This window comes from Rattus norvegicus, chromosome 7, assembly GCF_036323735.1.
Source record: "Rattus norvegicus strain BN/NHsdMcwi chromosome 7, GRCr8, whole genome shotgun sequence".
NCBI classification, from domain to species: domain Eukaryota; kingdom Metazoa; phylum Chordata; class Mammalia; order Rodentia; family Muridae; genus Rattus; species Rattus norvegicus.
This window is the reverse complement of record NC_086025.1, coordinates 13057660-13073833: the sequence shown is the minus strand read 5'-3', so window position 1 is coordinate 13073833 and position 16174 is coordinate 13057660. Positions and strand designations below refer to the sequence as shown.

The 16174-nt window shown below is 43.8% G+C and overlaps 1 pseudogene; it reads right to left on the bottom strand.

Annotated features, from left to right (window-relative positions):
* On the bottom strand, window positions 1-10039 carry Dmap1-ps4 (DNA methyltransferase 1-associated protein 1, pseudogene 4; annotated as a pseudogene).
* Between the last annotated feature and the right edge of the window lie 6135 nt (window positions 10040-16174).

Genomic DNA, 16174 nt, shown 5'->3' with positions numbered 1-16174 from the left:
CTATATCCAGTTCCTGTTAGGGCTGAGCACTCTAAAGTCTCTTAAGAAGTAGAGGATTTCCACAAACACTTTAACACAAACAAAATATAGAAAAACAAGAAGGAAAATATAATTAATCAGGAAAAAGAAAGAAATGTGATACATTCAATAGAAAAAAGTTGGGATTTCTGACTCTGGAGGAAAACGCCTAGCGCCATCTGGGCCCCCTGTGCACAGGGTCCCAAGCAAAGGCAGGGCAGACCCTTCTGGTTGCTGCCCTCACAGAGAGCTGACACCCGGCTCTGAGGAGCGACTCTAGGCCAGAGACCAGCGGTAAGACCAACTTTTCTGCTCCAAGTGACCTGCCTGGTGGACTCAGGACACACAGAGGCAAAATTCCTCTGGGACCAGGCACTTCCGGTTTCTAGATGGGGCCCGAACCTCTCTGATCCCGGCCCACAGCTCCCTGCTCCCAAACCCCCTGGGAGAGAGAGCTCAGCACCCAGACAGATGGGCACTCCTGAGACTGCAGGGCAGGAGAGACCGCCAGTACTGCCCACCCTTGCCCACATCCCTGGCCCAAGAGGAAACTGTATAGGGCCTCTGGGAACAGGAAGATAGGGGCACTCAATGCTGAGGTCCAGACACTGCCCAGATCTGAAGTGACCTGGTCAAACAGCTCCCTGCACCCAAATCCCGTGGGAGGGAGAGCTAGACCTTCAGAGGGGCAGACATGCCTGGGAAAACAGAGGAGACAACTCTCTGCCCACATTTCTGACTCTAGAGGAAAAGGCCTAGCGCCATCTGAGGCCCTGTGCACAGGGTCCCGAGGGAAGGCAGGGCAGGTCCTTCTGCTTGCTGCCCTCACAGAGAGCTGACACCCGGCTCTGAGGAGCGACTCCAGGCCCGAGACCAGAGGTAAGACCAATATTTCTGCTCCAAGTGACCTGCCTGGTGGACTCAGGACACACACCCAGAGGAACACCTGAAGACCAGTAGACAGGAAGGACTACATGCCTGAAAGCAGAACACTATGTTCCCACAACTGGCTGAAAGAGAACAGGAAAACAGGTCTACAACACTCCTGACACACAGGCCAATAAGACGGTCTAACCACTGTTAGAAATAGCAGAAAAAGGTAATACCAGAGAAAACGTGATGGGAAGAGGTAAGCACAGAAACCCAAGCAATAGAAACCAAGACTAAATGGCATCATCGGAGCCCAATTCTCCCACCAGAGCAAACACTGAATAACCAAATACACCAGAAAAGCAAGATCAAGATTTAAAATCACATTTGATCATGATGATGGAGGACTTCAAGAAAGACATGAAGAACTCCCTTAGAGAAATGCAAGAAAACATAAATAAACAAGTAGAAGCTTATAAAGAGGAAATGCAAAAATTCCTGAAAGAATTACAGAAAAAACACAATGAAACAGGTGAAGGAATTAAAAATGTAAATAGAAGCAATAAAGAAAGGACACAGGGAGACAACCCTGGATATAGAAAACCAAAGGAAGAGACAAGGAGCTGTAGATACAAGCATCACCAACAGAATACAAGAGATAAAAGAGAGAATCTCAGGAGCAGAAGATTCCATAAAAATTATCTACACAACTGTTAAAGATAATGTAAAACGGAAAAAAGCTACTGGTCCAAAACATAAAAGAAATCCAGGACACAATGAGAAGGCCAAACCTAAGGATAATAGGTATAGAAGAGAGTGAACTCCCAGCTCAAAGGACCAGTAAATATCTTCAACAAAATCATAGAAAAAAACTTCCCTAACCTAAAAAAAGTGATACCCATAGGCATACAAGAAGCCTACAGAACTCCAAATAGATTGGACCAGAAGAGAAACACCTCCCATCACATAATAGTCAAAACGCCAAATGCACAAAACAAAGAAAGAATATTAAAAGCAGTAAGGGACCGGATAAACAGTTCTCTGCACCCAAATCCCATGGGAGGGAGAGCTGAACCTTCAGAGAGGCAGACAAGCCTGGGAAACCAGAAGAGACTGCTCTCTGTACATGCATCTCGGACGCCAGAGGAAAACACCAAAGGCCATCTGGAACCCTGGTGCACTGAAGCTCCCAGAAGGGGCGGCACAGGTCTTCCTGGTTGCTGCCGCTGCAGAGAGCCCGTGGGCAGCACCCCGCGAGCAAACTTGAGCTTCGGGACCACAGGTAAGACCAACTTGTCTGCTGCAAGAGAGCTGCCTGGTGAGATCGGGACACACAGAGGCAGAGTTCATCTAGGAACCGGCACGTCCTGTGTTTGCCGGAGGTCCCACGCCCGCGGATCCCGGCCCGCAGCAGCTCTCTGCTCCCAGACCCTGTGAGAGAGAGACCCAACCGCCTGGTCAGGTGGGCACTCCTGAGGCTGCAGAGCGGAAGAGACCACCAACACTGCCCACCCCTGCCCACATCCCTGGCCCAAGAGGAAACTGTATAAGGCCTCTGGGCTCCCATGGGGGAGGGCCCAGGAGCGGCAGGACCCCTGCCTGAGACACCTCCGGAACCTGAAGGAAACAGACCGGATAAACAGTTCTCTGCACCCAAATCCCGTGGGAGGGAGAGCTAAACCTTCAGAGAGGCAGACAAGTCTGGGAAACCAGAAGAGACTGCTCTCTGCACATACATTTCGGACGCCAGAGGAAAACACCAAAGGCCATCTGGAACCCTGATGCACTGAAGCTCCCGGAAGGGCGGCGCAGATCTTCCTGGTTGCTGCCGCCACAGAGAGCCCGAGGGCAGCACCCCGCGAGTGAACGTGAGCCTCAGGACCACAGGTAAGACCAACTTTTCTGCTGCAAGTGACCTGCCTGGTGAACTCAAGACACAGGCCCACAGGAACAGCTGAAGACCTGTAGAGAGGAAAAACTACACGCCCGAAAGCAGAACACTCTGTCCCCATAACTGACTGAAAGAGAGGAAAACAGGTCTACAGCACTCCTGACACACAGGCTTATAGGACAGTCTAGCCACTGTCAGAAATAGCAGAACAAAGTAACACTAGAGATAATCTGATGGCGAGAGGCAAGCGCAGGAACCCAAGCAACAGAAACCAAGACTACATGGCATCATCGGAGCCCAATTCTCCCACCGAAACAAACATGGAATATCCAAACACACCAGAAAAGCAAGATCTAGTTTCAAAATCATATTTGATCATAATGCTGGAGGACTTCAAGAAAGACGTGAAGAACTCGCTTAGGGAAACACAGGAAGACATTAATAAACAAGTAGAAGCCTTCAGAGAGGAATCACAAAAATCCCTGAAAGAATCGCAGAAATCCCTGAAAGAATTCCAGGAAAACACAATCAAACAATTGAAGGAATTAAAAATGGAAATAGAAGCAATCAAGAAAGAACACATGGAAACAACCCTGGATATAGAAAACCAAAGGAAGAGACAAGGAGCTGTAGATACAAGCTTCACCAACAGAATTCAAGAGATGGAAGAGAGAATCTCAGGAGCAGAAGATTCCATAGAAATCATTGACACAACTGTCAAAGATAATGTAAAGCGGAAAAAGCTACTGGTCCAAAACATACAGGAAATCCAGGACTCAATGAGAAGATCAAACCTAAGGATAATATGTATAGAAGAGAGTGAAGACTCCCAGCTCAAAGGACCAGTAAATATCTTCAACAAAATCATAGAAGAAAGCTTCCCTAACCTAAAAAAAGAGATACCCATAGGCATACAAGATGCCTACAGAACTCCAAATAGATTGGACCAGAAAAGAAACACCTCCCGTCACATAATAGTCAAAACACCAAACGCAATAAATAAAGAAAGAATATTAAAAGCAGTAAGGGAAAAAGGTCAAGTAACATATAAAGGCAGACCTATCAGAATCACACCAGACTTCTCGCCAGAAACTATGAAGGCCAGAAGATCCTGGACTGATGTCATACAGACCCTAAGAGAACACAAATGCCAGCCCAGGTTACTGTATCCTGCAAAACTCTCAATTAACATAGATGGAGAAACCAAGATATTCCCTGACAAAACCAAATTTACACAATATCTTTCTACAAATCCAGCAATACAAAGGATAATAAATGGTAAAGCCCAACATAAGGAGGCAAACTATACCCTAAAAGAAGCAAGAAACTAATCGTCTTGGCAACAAAACAAAGAGAAAGAAAGCACACAAACATAACCTCACATCCAAATATGAATAAAACGGGAAGCAATAATCACTATTCCTTAATATCTCTCAACATCAATGGGCTCAACTCCCCAATAAAAAGAAATAGATTAACAAACTGAATACGCAACGAAGACCCTGCATTCTGCTGGCTACAGGAAACACACCTCAGAGACAAAGACAGACACTACCTCAGAGTGAAAGGCTGGAAAACAACTTTCCAAGCAAATGGTCAGAAGAAGCAAGCTGGAGTAGCCATTCTAATATCAAATAAAATCAATTTTCAACTAAAAGTCATCAAAAAAGATAAGGAAGGACACTTCATATTCATCAAAGGAAAAATCCACCAAGATGAACTCTCAATCCTAAATATCTATGCCCCAAATACAAGGGCACCTACATATATAAAAGAAACCTTACTAAAGCTCAAAACACACATTGGACCTCACACAATAATAGTGGGAGATTTCAACACCCCACTCTCTTCAATGGACAGATCATGGAAACAGAAATTAAACAGAGATGTAGACAGACTAAGAGAAGTCATTAGCCAAATGGACCTAACGGATATTTATAGAACATTCTATCCTAAAGCAAAAGGATATACCTTCTTCTCAGCTCCTCATGGTACTTTCTCCAAAATTGACCATATAATTGGTCAAAAAACGGGCCTCAACAGGTACAGAAAGATAGAAATAATTCCATGCTTGCTATCGGACCACCACGGCCTAAAACTGGTCTTCAATAACAATCAAGGAAGAATGTCCAAATATACTTGGAAATTGACCAATGCTCTACTCAATGATAACCTGGTCAAGGAACAAATAAAGAAAGAAATTAAAAACTTTTTAGAATTTAATGAAAATGAAGGTACAACATACCCAAACTTATGGGACACAATGAAAGCTGTGCTAAGAGGAAAACTCATAGCGCTGAGTGCCTGCAGAAAGAAACAGGAAAGAGCATATGTCAGCAGCTTGACAGCACACCTAAAAGCTCTAGAAGAAAAAGAAGCAAATACACCCAGGAGGAGTAGAAGGCAGGAAATAATCAAACTCAGAGCTGAAATCAACCAAGTAGAAACAAAAAGGACCATAGAAAGAATCAACAGAACCAAAAGTTGGTTCTTTGAGAAAATCAACAAGATAGATAAACCCTTAGCCAGACTAACGAGAGGACACAGAGAGTGCGTTCAAATTAACAAAATCAGAAATGAAAAGGGAGACATAACAACAGATTCAGAGGAAATTCAAAAAATCATCAGGTCTTAATATAAAAACCTATATTCAACAAAACTTGAAAATCTTCAGGAAATGGACAATTTCCTAGACAGATACCAGGTATCGAAGTTAAATCAGGAACAGATAAACCAGTTAAACAACCCCATAACTCCTAAGGAAATAGAAGCAGTCATGAAAGGTCTCCCAACCAAAAAGAGCCTAGGTCCAGACGGGTTTAGTGCAGAATTCTATCAGACCTTCATAGAAGACCTCATACCAATATTATCCAAACTATTTCACAAAATTGAAACAGATGGAGCACTACCGAATACCTTCTACGAAGCCACAATTACTCTTATACCTAAACCACACAAAGACACAACAAAGAAAGAGAACTTCAGACCAATTTCCCTTATGAATATCGACGCAAAAATACTCAACAAAATTCTGGCAAACAGAATCCAAGAGCACATCAAAACAATCATCCACCATGACCAAGTAGGCTTCATCCCAGGCATGCAGGGATGGTTTAATATACGGAAAAACATCAACGTGATCCATTATATAAACAAACTGAAAGAACAAAAGCACATGATCATTTCATTAGATGCTGAGAAAGCATTTGACAAAATTCAACACCCCTTCATGATAAAAGTCCTGGAAAGAACAGGAATTCAAGGCCCATACCTGAACATAGTAAAAGCCATATACAGCAAACCAGTTGCTAACATTAAACTAAATGGAGAGAAACTTGAAGCAATCCCACTAAAATCAGGGACTAGACAAGGCTGCCCACTCTCTCCCTACTTATTCAATATAGTTCTTGAAGTTCTAGCCAGAGCAATCAGACAACAAAAGGAGGTCAAGCGGATACAGATCGGAAAAGAAGAGGTCAAAATATCACTATTTGCAGATGACATGATAGTATATTTAAGTGATCCCAAAAGTTCCACCAGAGAACTACTGAAGCTGATAAACAACTTCAGCAAAGTGGCTGGGTATAAAATTAACTCAAATAAATCAGTTGCCTTCCTCTATACAAAAGAGAAACAAGCCGAGAAAGAAATTAGGGAAACGACACCCTTCATAATAGAACCAAATAATATAAAGTACCTCGGAGTGACTTTAACAAAGCAAGTAAAAGATCTGTACAATAAGAACTTCAAGACACTGAAGAAGGAAATTGAAGAAGACCTCAGAAGATGGAAAGATCTCCCATGCTCATGGATTGGCAGGATTAATATAGTAAAAATGGCCATTTTACCAAAAGCGATCTACAGATTCAATGCAATCCCCATCAAAATACCAATCCAATTCTTCAAAGAGTTAGACAGAACAATTTGCAAATTCATCTGGAATAACAAAAAACCCAGGATAGCTAAAGCTATCCTCAACAATAAAAGGACTTCAGGGGGAATCACTATCCCTGAACTCAAGCAGTATTACAGAGCAATAGTGATAAAAACTGCATGGTATTGGTACAGAGACAGACAGATAGACCAATGGAATAGAATTGAAGACACAGAAATGAACCCACACACCTATGGTCACTTGATTTTTGACAAAGGAGCCAAAACCATCCAATGGAAAAAAGATAGCATTTTCAGCAAATGGTGCTGGTTCAACTGGAGGGCAACATGTAGAAGAATGCAGATCGATCCATGCTTATCACCCTGTACAAAGCTTAAGTCCAAGTGGATCAAGGACCTCCACATCAAACCAGACACACTCAAACTAATAGAAGAAAAACTAGGGAAGCATCTGGAACACATGGGCACTGGAAAAAATTTCCTGAACAAAACACCAATGGCTTACGCTATGAGATCAAGTATCGACAAATGGGATCTCATAAAACTGCAAAGCTTCTGTAAGGCAAAGGACACTGTGGTTAGGACAAAACGACAACCAACACATTGGGAAAAGATCTTTACCAATCCTACAACAGATAGAGGCCTTATATCCAAAATATACAAAGAACTCAAGAAGTTAGACCGCAGGAAAACAAATAACCCTATTAAAAAATGGGGCTCAGAGCTAAACAAAGAATTCACAGCTGAGGAATGCCAAATGGCTGAGAAACACCTAAAGAAATGTTTAACATCTTTAGTCATAAGGGAAATGCAAATCAAAACAACCCTGAGATTTCACCTCACACCACTGAGAATGGCTAAGATCAAAAACTCAGGGGACAGCAGATGCTGGCGAGGATGTGGCGAAAGAGGAACACTCCTCCATTGTTGGTGGGATTGCAAACTGGTACAACCATTCTGGAAATCAGTCTGGAGGTTCCTCAGAAAATTGGACATTGAACTGCCCGAGGATCCAGCTATACCTCTCTTGGGCATATACCCAAAAGATGCCCCAACATATAAAAAAGACACGTGCTCCACTATGTTCATTGCAGCCTTATTTATAATAGCCAGAAGCTGGAAAGAACCCAGATGCCCTTCAACAGAGGAATGGATACAGAAAATGTGGTACATCTACACAATGGAATATTACTCAGCTATCAAAAACAACGACTTTATGAAATTCGTAGGCAAATGGTTGGAACTGGAAAATATCATCCTGAGTGAGCTAACCCAAACACAGAAAGACATACATGGTATGCACTCACTGATAAGTGGCTATTAGCCCAAATGCTTGAATTACCCTAGATGCCTAGAACAAATGAAACTCAAGACAGATGATCAAAATGTGAATGCTTCACTCCTTCTCTAAAAGGGGAACAATAATACCCTTGGCAGGGAATAGAGATGCAAAGATTAAAACAGACACAGAAGGAACACCATTCAGAGCCTGCCCCACAATTGGCCCATACATATACAGCCATCCAATTAGACAAGATGAATGCAGCAAAGAAGTGCAGTCCGACAGGAGCCGGATGTAGATCGCTCTTGAGAGACACAGCCAGAATACAGCAAATGCAGAGGCGAATGCCAGCAGCAAACCACTGAACTGAGAACGGGACCCCCGTTGAAGGAATCAGAGAAAGAACTGGAAGAGGTTGAAGGGGCTCGAGACCCCTTATGAACAACAATGCCAATCAACCAGAGCTTCCAGGGACTAAGCCACTACCTAAAGACCATACATGGACTGACCCTGGACTCTGACCTCATAGGTAGCAATGAATATTCTAGTAAGATCACCAGTGGAAGGGGAAGCCCTTGGTCCTGCTAAGACTGAACCCCCAGTGAACGTGATTGTTGGGGGGAGGGCAGTAATGGGGGGAGGGTGGGGAGGGGAACACCCATAAAGAAGGGGAGGGGGAGGGATTAGGGGGATGTTTGCCTGGAAACCGGGAAAGGGAATAACACTCGAAATGTAAATAAGAAACACTCAAGTTAATAAAAAAAAAAGCAGTAAGGGAAAAAGGCCAAGTAACATATAAAGGTAGACCTCTCAGAATTGTCCTTGCTAGGGTCAAGACCAAGTCCAGTTTCAGACACTGTTGGCTCAGAAGAAGCCGGTCTTGGTCCCACTGCTGGTATGGCAGGGCCACTCAGCACTCTGTAGCGCATATTTACAGTTGGCACAGGTCTACTTGAGCTCCTAGAGTAACAGCAGGTCACTCCCCAACTCATTGAACATATGCACCAGCTCCTCTGTGGGGGTAGGGCTCAGATCCACACCAAGTTCCAGCAGCATCTGTTTCAGCGTCTTGATCTTCTTCTGACCCACAGAGCTGGGCAGATTCATCCACTGGCTGGCTCCATAATGTCACACCTGCTGATTTAAAATCTGGAAACTTGATGCCTGTAGTCTCAGAAACACCCGGCTTCTCAGCTTCCTTCTTTTGGGGTGGCTTCTTCTTGGGAGCCTTGCATTCTGTGCGCCGCTGCTCTGCAGTGGTGTCTGCTGCAGAAATCAACTTCTGCAGATCTTGGCTGTGCTTCTCATGATTTTTTCCGGGTCTCAATCTTACAGAGCTCCTGGAGCAGGTACTCCTCCTCTGCCACCTGCTCTGGGGTTTGGTTGTAAAGTCGCTCCAGCTATTCCTTCCACCGTCTCTCATGCCCAGCCTCAAATACTGGTATTTTGAGATCTGTACCTGGCACAGCCTTCACGTTGGCAAGCCTGGCACAAATGTGGTAGTACCTCTCTTTCAGGTACTCCACAGAACGCTTCTTGAACTGCGGGGGGTCATACCGATCGTGAATAACTACGAAGCGCAGATCAAATCAGCGGCTGAGGTCAAAGAGATGGTCAGTCTCTGTCTTAGTCCATGCATCGTCATGAAGGTAGACTTGGCACTCCTGCTCTGAGTACACTGGCACTTGCACTGTCTTATTGAACCTGGTGAAAGGGTAGTCCTTGCCCTCCACTACTGCTCCGCACCAGTGGAAAAACATAGCACCATCCTTTTGAGCTGGGTTGGTAAATGGCATCTGCTTCCAAGATCGAACCTTCTTGGACCACAATTTAGCTTTCACTTTTCGATGTCCTGACCAGTGTCACTGGGAAGTAGTCGGGGTGCATCCTTTTTGTCAGAGTAAAGGAAAGCATAGACCTCCCGATGCATGCTCAAGCCTCTTGAAGGTCAGAGTCTCTGAGGACTTCTTGCACTTTTCTTGTCCGAGTTGATAATATCCTTTTTGCCGATGGTCCGTCCCAGCAGCGGCATCTCCTGGATCCCCGAGTTCTAGACTGTCTCGTACATCTGTGCCCGTAGCCATCACCCCTGAGGGATGAGGTAGCATTCAGTGGTCAAGGATCAGTATCTGAGTACTCCAGCTGTAGCCCACTCCTCAGATTATCTCTCTCTGAAGCCCATTATGTTTTCTTTATCGCTTTTATTTACATTTTTTAGATCTTGAAGCATCATATTCATTTTCTGTTTGATTGTATTTTTCTGTATTCTTTTAAAGGATTTGTTTCCTTTTGAATGGTTTCTACTTATCTGATTGTGTTTTCCTGTATTTCTTTAAGGGAATTATTTATATCCTCTTTAAAGGCCTCTACCATCTTCATTAGATGGTTCCTGGTCTTCTCTGTACCCAGATGCCACTGGAGTACCACTGCTGTCAAGAACAAGGGTCCCTTGTCCATGATTTCCCTCAGGGCATCCATGCAGAATCTGGGATGGGGAGGGAACCCAGTTTGATTCTGAGTGAGCTCCAAAAGTATGGAGGGGCTGGAGGAAAAAGCATTCCCGGGGAGAAGCCGCTCTTTAAAATGGAAGGCTTCCCCATAGTTGTCCCTAATGAAGAGACTGTCCTTGCTTCTTCCTATTGCTTTGTCGGTTTATATGAATGATTACATCTTCTTCAGGGTGAACCAGGGACTAAATATCTTTGGTGGGATGGAATGACCAGGAAGAGAAGCTCACTGGCTGAATGCTGGAGGCCTAGCTAGGTAGCTCATTAGCATAGAGAACTCTAGGCATTTATGCTATGGTCCTCAGAGGGTTGTCATGGTTAAGTCTTCCAGAGTGGGTCCAGAAATGGGGAGGGAGCAGCTCAATTCCTGCCTAGCTCAACTCTCTAGGCTCACTCAACCTTACCAGGTCTTCTGTCTGCTGGCTAGGTCCACTTGCCCTGCATCTGGCCTGGGTGTCCCAAGTTGGATCAGGCTTCTTGGAAGGCAGTTGGAACTGTGTGTCTGACTTTGAGCAGGCCTACTGTGAGGCAGGCAGAGCTGTGGGGTGGGGGCAGTGCACCTATCAGCAACTGCAGGTGTGTGGACCAGAAGGGAAGCTTTCCTATATTTCTGTCATAGTTTGAATATGTTTGTTCCAGAGAGTGATACTATTAGGAAGTGTGGCTTTGTTGAAGTAGGTGTTACTTACTTGTTAGAGGAAGTGTGTCAGTTTTTTGGCCTTTGTGACCCTCCTCCTAGCTGCCCACGAGAGTCTTCTTTTAGCTGTCTCCAGATGAAGATGTAGAACTCTCAGCTCCTCCTCCTGGATGCTGCTATGCATGAACTTTATGATAAAGAACTGAGCCTGTAAGCCAGTCCCAATTAAATGTTGTTCTTTTTAAAGCAACCACAAGGGGGAGAGAGTGGGGGATAGGGAATGGGAGTGGGAAGAGGGGAACATGATCTGTATTGGGTGAGGGAAAAGAACTGAAGCCCTGAGGGCCAGCAGAAAGAATGGAAACAGGTGATCTCAGGAGGAAGGAGGTTGGGAGGACCCTCTAGAATGTACCAAAGACTTGGGAAGTGAGAGACTCTCAGGACTCAAAGAACTAGATATAAGTCCCTACACTGTGGAGAGGTAACTTATTGAATCCACCTCCGTCAAAAAGACGGGGTATCAAGTGAGGGATGGGGTTGATATTTCACAGCAAAAGTTCTGACCCATAATTCTTTCTCCCTGAAAGAAATGCAGGGATGGAAATTTACAAGAGCCTGAGGAAAAGAAAAACCAGCAATAGGCCCCAAATGGGTTCCAGCTCAAGGAGAGGCCCCAAGGCCTGACATCATTACTGAAGCCATGGGGCATCCACACAAAGGGACTACCATGACTGCTCTCCAAAAGACCCAACAAGAGCTGAAAAAGTCAGATGTAGATATGTGCACCCAACCAATGAACAGAAGTTGCTGACCCTTCTGGTTAAATTAGGGAAAAGCTGGAGGAAGCTAAAGAGGGCCACCCTGTAGGAATACCAGAAGGTCTCAATTTACCTGGACCCCTGAGATCTCTTACACACTGGATCACCAACCAGGCAGCATACACCAGCTGAGATGAGGCCTCCAACACTACAGCAGAGGACTCCCAGGTCTGGGTTCAGTCAGAGAAGATGCACCTAAGTCTCAAGAGACTAGAGGTCCCAGGAAGTTTAGAGGTTTGGTGGGGTGGGTGGGATGGGGACATTCTTATGGAGATGGGGGGTAAGGGGGTCGAGGAGAAGGTAGGGAATGGGGAAACCTCAGGAGGGTAGAGTGGAAGGGGAATAAAATCTGGAGTGTAAAAACAAACAAACAAACAATTTTTTTAAAAAAAGGAAAAATAAGAATTGCCCTGGTCATAGTGTCTCTTTACAGCAATAAAATCTAAACTAAGACTTTAAGAGGATTTATTCATTTCCTCTTTAAAACCCTCCATAATCTTTATAAAATTGGATGTACGGTCATTTCCTTGTGCTTCAGTTCTGTTAGAATATCCAAGGGCCTTCTGTAGCAGGATACCTGTTTTCTGAAGGAATCATATTGCCCTGGCATTTGTGGACTATGTTCTTTCAAGGGCCTTCACCCATCTTCTTGTCCCTGGATATTCCTGTTGTAGTTGTATTGGGAGGGGGCTTAAGCTTGATAATCCTGGTATGCAGGCCTCTGGGGGGTATCCTTTGGCTAAACAATGGTACTCAGGGGACAATGCAAGTCTCCTAGCAGTTGGCTAAGCCACTGAGGACACTGTGGAAGGGGATGGCTGAGAGGCAGGTAGAGAGGTGGCCAATGGAAGTCTGGGAGATGGCAGGTTGCTTCATGTAGCTGGGCCTGCTCCAGAGGACTCAGTATACAGGGGAAATGGACTCAGAAAGAGAATCTCATCTATGTGGTTCTGGAAAAACAGGTCTGATAAAGGTGTGTAGAGAGGTGCCTGGGGGTCCAGGGGGACAAATGGCCCAGACCTTGTTTTTTTTGTTTTGTTTTGTTTTTTGTTTTTTTGTTTTTGTTTGTTTGTTTGTTTGTTTGTTTTTTGTTTTTTTTGTTTGTTTTTGGAGGCAGGATCTCAGCCTTCTAAATCAAGTCAGACTTCTAGAGATGAAGCCTCTAAGATTTTCCTATCCCCAAGAAGAACTCAGGAGGACCAATATTCTTGCAGTCATAAGAGATTGACACTTTGCATCTCTAAAGTGTGACAATGTCCAGAATATTATATCTGGGTCGCTGTGTGAGTTAGCCATCTATAATAAGATGCACTTACCTGAAAAGACGCAGTAGTGAAGAGTGCTTGCTGTTCCCATTACCCAAATCTCGCACCAGCCTATAACTTCAGTAGATATGGTGCCCTTCCTTCTTCACTGTACAGGCACGTGCGTTCATGTGCACATGTCCATACATCACAAATAGTCAGTAGTGAAAATAATAATCTTGTAAAAGAACCCCTTAAGAGCAGTTGTTTTTTTTCTCTAATGTAATATATTGGACAAACACCACGAGATGTTCAATGTTTAATATTAAATTGACTTTGATATATTTGATTCTGTTCAAATGAGACTGGTAGAATTATTCTGGTGACACATTTGTTAAGTCAGAGTGATGATGTTCAGAAGATTGTGCACAATAAGTATTTTCAAATAATTGGTGTTTATAACTGACAGAGAGTTCACAAACAGGCAGTATCATAACTGAGAGATCTGTCAAGTCACATTTCAAGTCTTAGAGAAATAACAATTAACAGAATGTAAAGGTCACGGGAGCTCAAGTTGTGTGCAAAATTTGTATAGAGTAGATTCAATATAGTAATGACAATGAAATAGTTATGTTCTAAATCTGTAAGTCTATTGTGGTATTTGATTTCCCGTGCGTGCAAATTAAACTGTTTTGAATTTGGCTTTGTGGAAATAGATTCTAGAACTCATATTCCAACCTTCAGCCTTCATGTAACCTTGGGTCACTAATCTGAATGTTTTATCTGGTTCTTCCTCCAGGAACTTAATCTCTAGTGAAGCGGAATTGGGGATAGGGATAGCACCTTTTGGAATGTGAGCATAGCCCTCATGTGCTGATTAATTCCCCTGAATTTGGCTTACCTTTCTCTCCACCAAAGGCCCAGGGGAACATTACAGAAGAGAGGACAGAAGGAAGGTAGAGCCTGAAAGATGAGCGCTGTGAAAGGCCATCTTCTGGAAGAGTTGTTCCGCACATAAACTCTCAGCAACTGTGGTCACTCAGCACAATCAAGGGAGTTATGAATTCCTATATGAACAGGAAATGAGCTGCTGAGACCTACACTAGCCAAGGAGCTATTGGCAGCTGATGCTTCTCAGGAAACAATCACTATTCTGCATGGGTATGGTCATTTGTAGGTTGCTGTGTCCTCAAAAATGACTCTACAGCAGCCTTGCATATAGGTTGTACTGATTGGATTCGGTATGTTAAAAATAAAGACATAAAGCTGGGAGGTGTGATGGGGGTTCCTGTGGAGAGTTGGATGGGTATAGGGATAGATATTATCAAGATACTCTGTGTGTGTGTATGTAATTTTCAAATAATAAAAGAATTTTTTTTAAATCTGTGTAATAAGGACTGCAACAGAGGAGTTAGGAGAAGTACTGAAGGAACTGAAGGGGTTTGCAAGCCCATAGGAACAACAACAATATCAACTGACCAGATCCCCCAGAGTTCCCAAGGACTAAAGCACCAACGAAAGAGTACACATGGAGGGATGCATGGCTCCAGCTGCAGATGTAGCAGAGGATGGCCTTGTCTGGCATCAATGGGAGGAGAGGCCCTTGGTCCTGTGAAGGCTTGATGCCCCAGTGTAGGGGAAAGCTAAGTCAGTGAGACAGGAATGGGGCGGTGGGGAGCATCCCTTAGAAGCAGGGTGGAGGGATGGATAGGGGAAACTGGAAAGGGGGCAATAACATTTGAAATGTAAATAAATAAAATAGCCAATAAAACATCTGTGTAAAACTATCAGTTTTTCTGTGTATGCATCCAAGTAGTGGTACTTAGATTACTATGGATAGAAAGAAATCTTTCAGTAAAGAAATGACTTTGAGGGCTCTGTGATTTCCAAATCTTTCTACTTCATCACTGACATAAAATTAGTGTGACCTGAGCAGTCAGTTCAGCTAGGAAAAGTGGATCTAATGGCAGGCTACTGAGACAGAGAGAGCCCTTTCTCCAATTGTTAGGGGACCCACATGAAGAAAAGCTGCTCATCTGCCAGAAGCTTGTAAGGGGCCCATGTCCAGCCATGAAAGGTTAGGTTTGGCTCACTGTTTGAAAGAATAAAATCAGTAATGGTGACAGAAATATGGCAGAATTCATGGTGGTGTAGTTGAACTCATTCATTATCGCACACTAGGAAGAATAGAGAGATAAGTCTAGTGGCAGATTCCCTATGACCTTGAAAATGTACCACCATAGGCTCCTTCCTCAGGCTAAGATCATATTCTAGCATTTATGCAATCTTCCTAAACTGCACTACTAACCTGAAAGCCAAGTTTTCCAATATGGGAGCCTGTTGGGGACATTTTGTAACCTGCACCTAACAACTGTGCAATGTGTCCTATTGGGAAGGAGCCTCTTGCCTGCCTTTTTCTGCAAAGGCATGAAGAACTGTCTATTCACAGTTCTAAATAGGGTTGCAGTAGACCAGAGAAAACTATTCCACCCTTGTCTACCTTTGTGAACCAATGGATTTTGGAGCTTATGTAAAAGGGCATGAAGGAGGGGGTCCTTATAGAAGACTGAATGACTCAAAAGCAGCTGAATCACCCAAAAGACTCTACCTCAACATGAGTAATGACCTCACAAAAGCTGCATCACTGGTGTTCTAGCCTCAGTCAACCTCTCACTTATATGTCCTTTCTCCTACAGTGTTTTATGAACTTTTATTGGTGGTGATGATTGTGGTGGTAGCGTGTGTGTGTATGTGTGTGTGTGTGTGTGTGTGTGTGTGTGTGTGTGTGTGTGTGTTGTGTTTTAAATCCTAGAGCACTGGGAAACTATGCAAGTATAAAAGCCATTTATTCTCAGCAAGTTGATGGAGTATGAGTTTTTACAATAACTGCTGCTCACTGAACAAGAATAAAAAAGACTTTCCTCCTTGACCAAGGCTGAAAGTTACATTAACCAATGTGCAAAATCACAAATGTTTAGAAGGTGATTCCATAGGTACACTGTATCCATTTAAC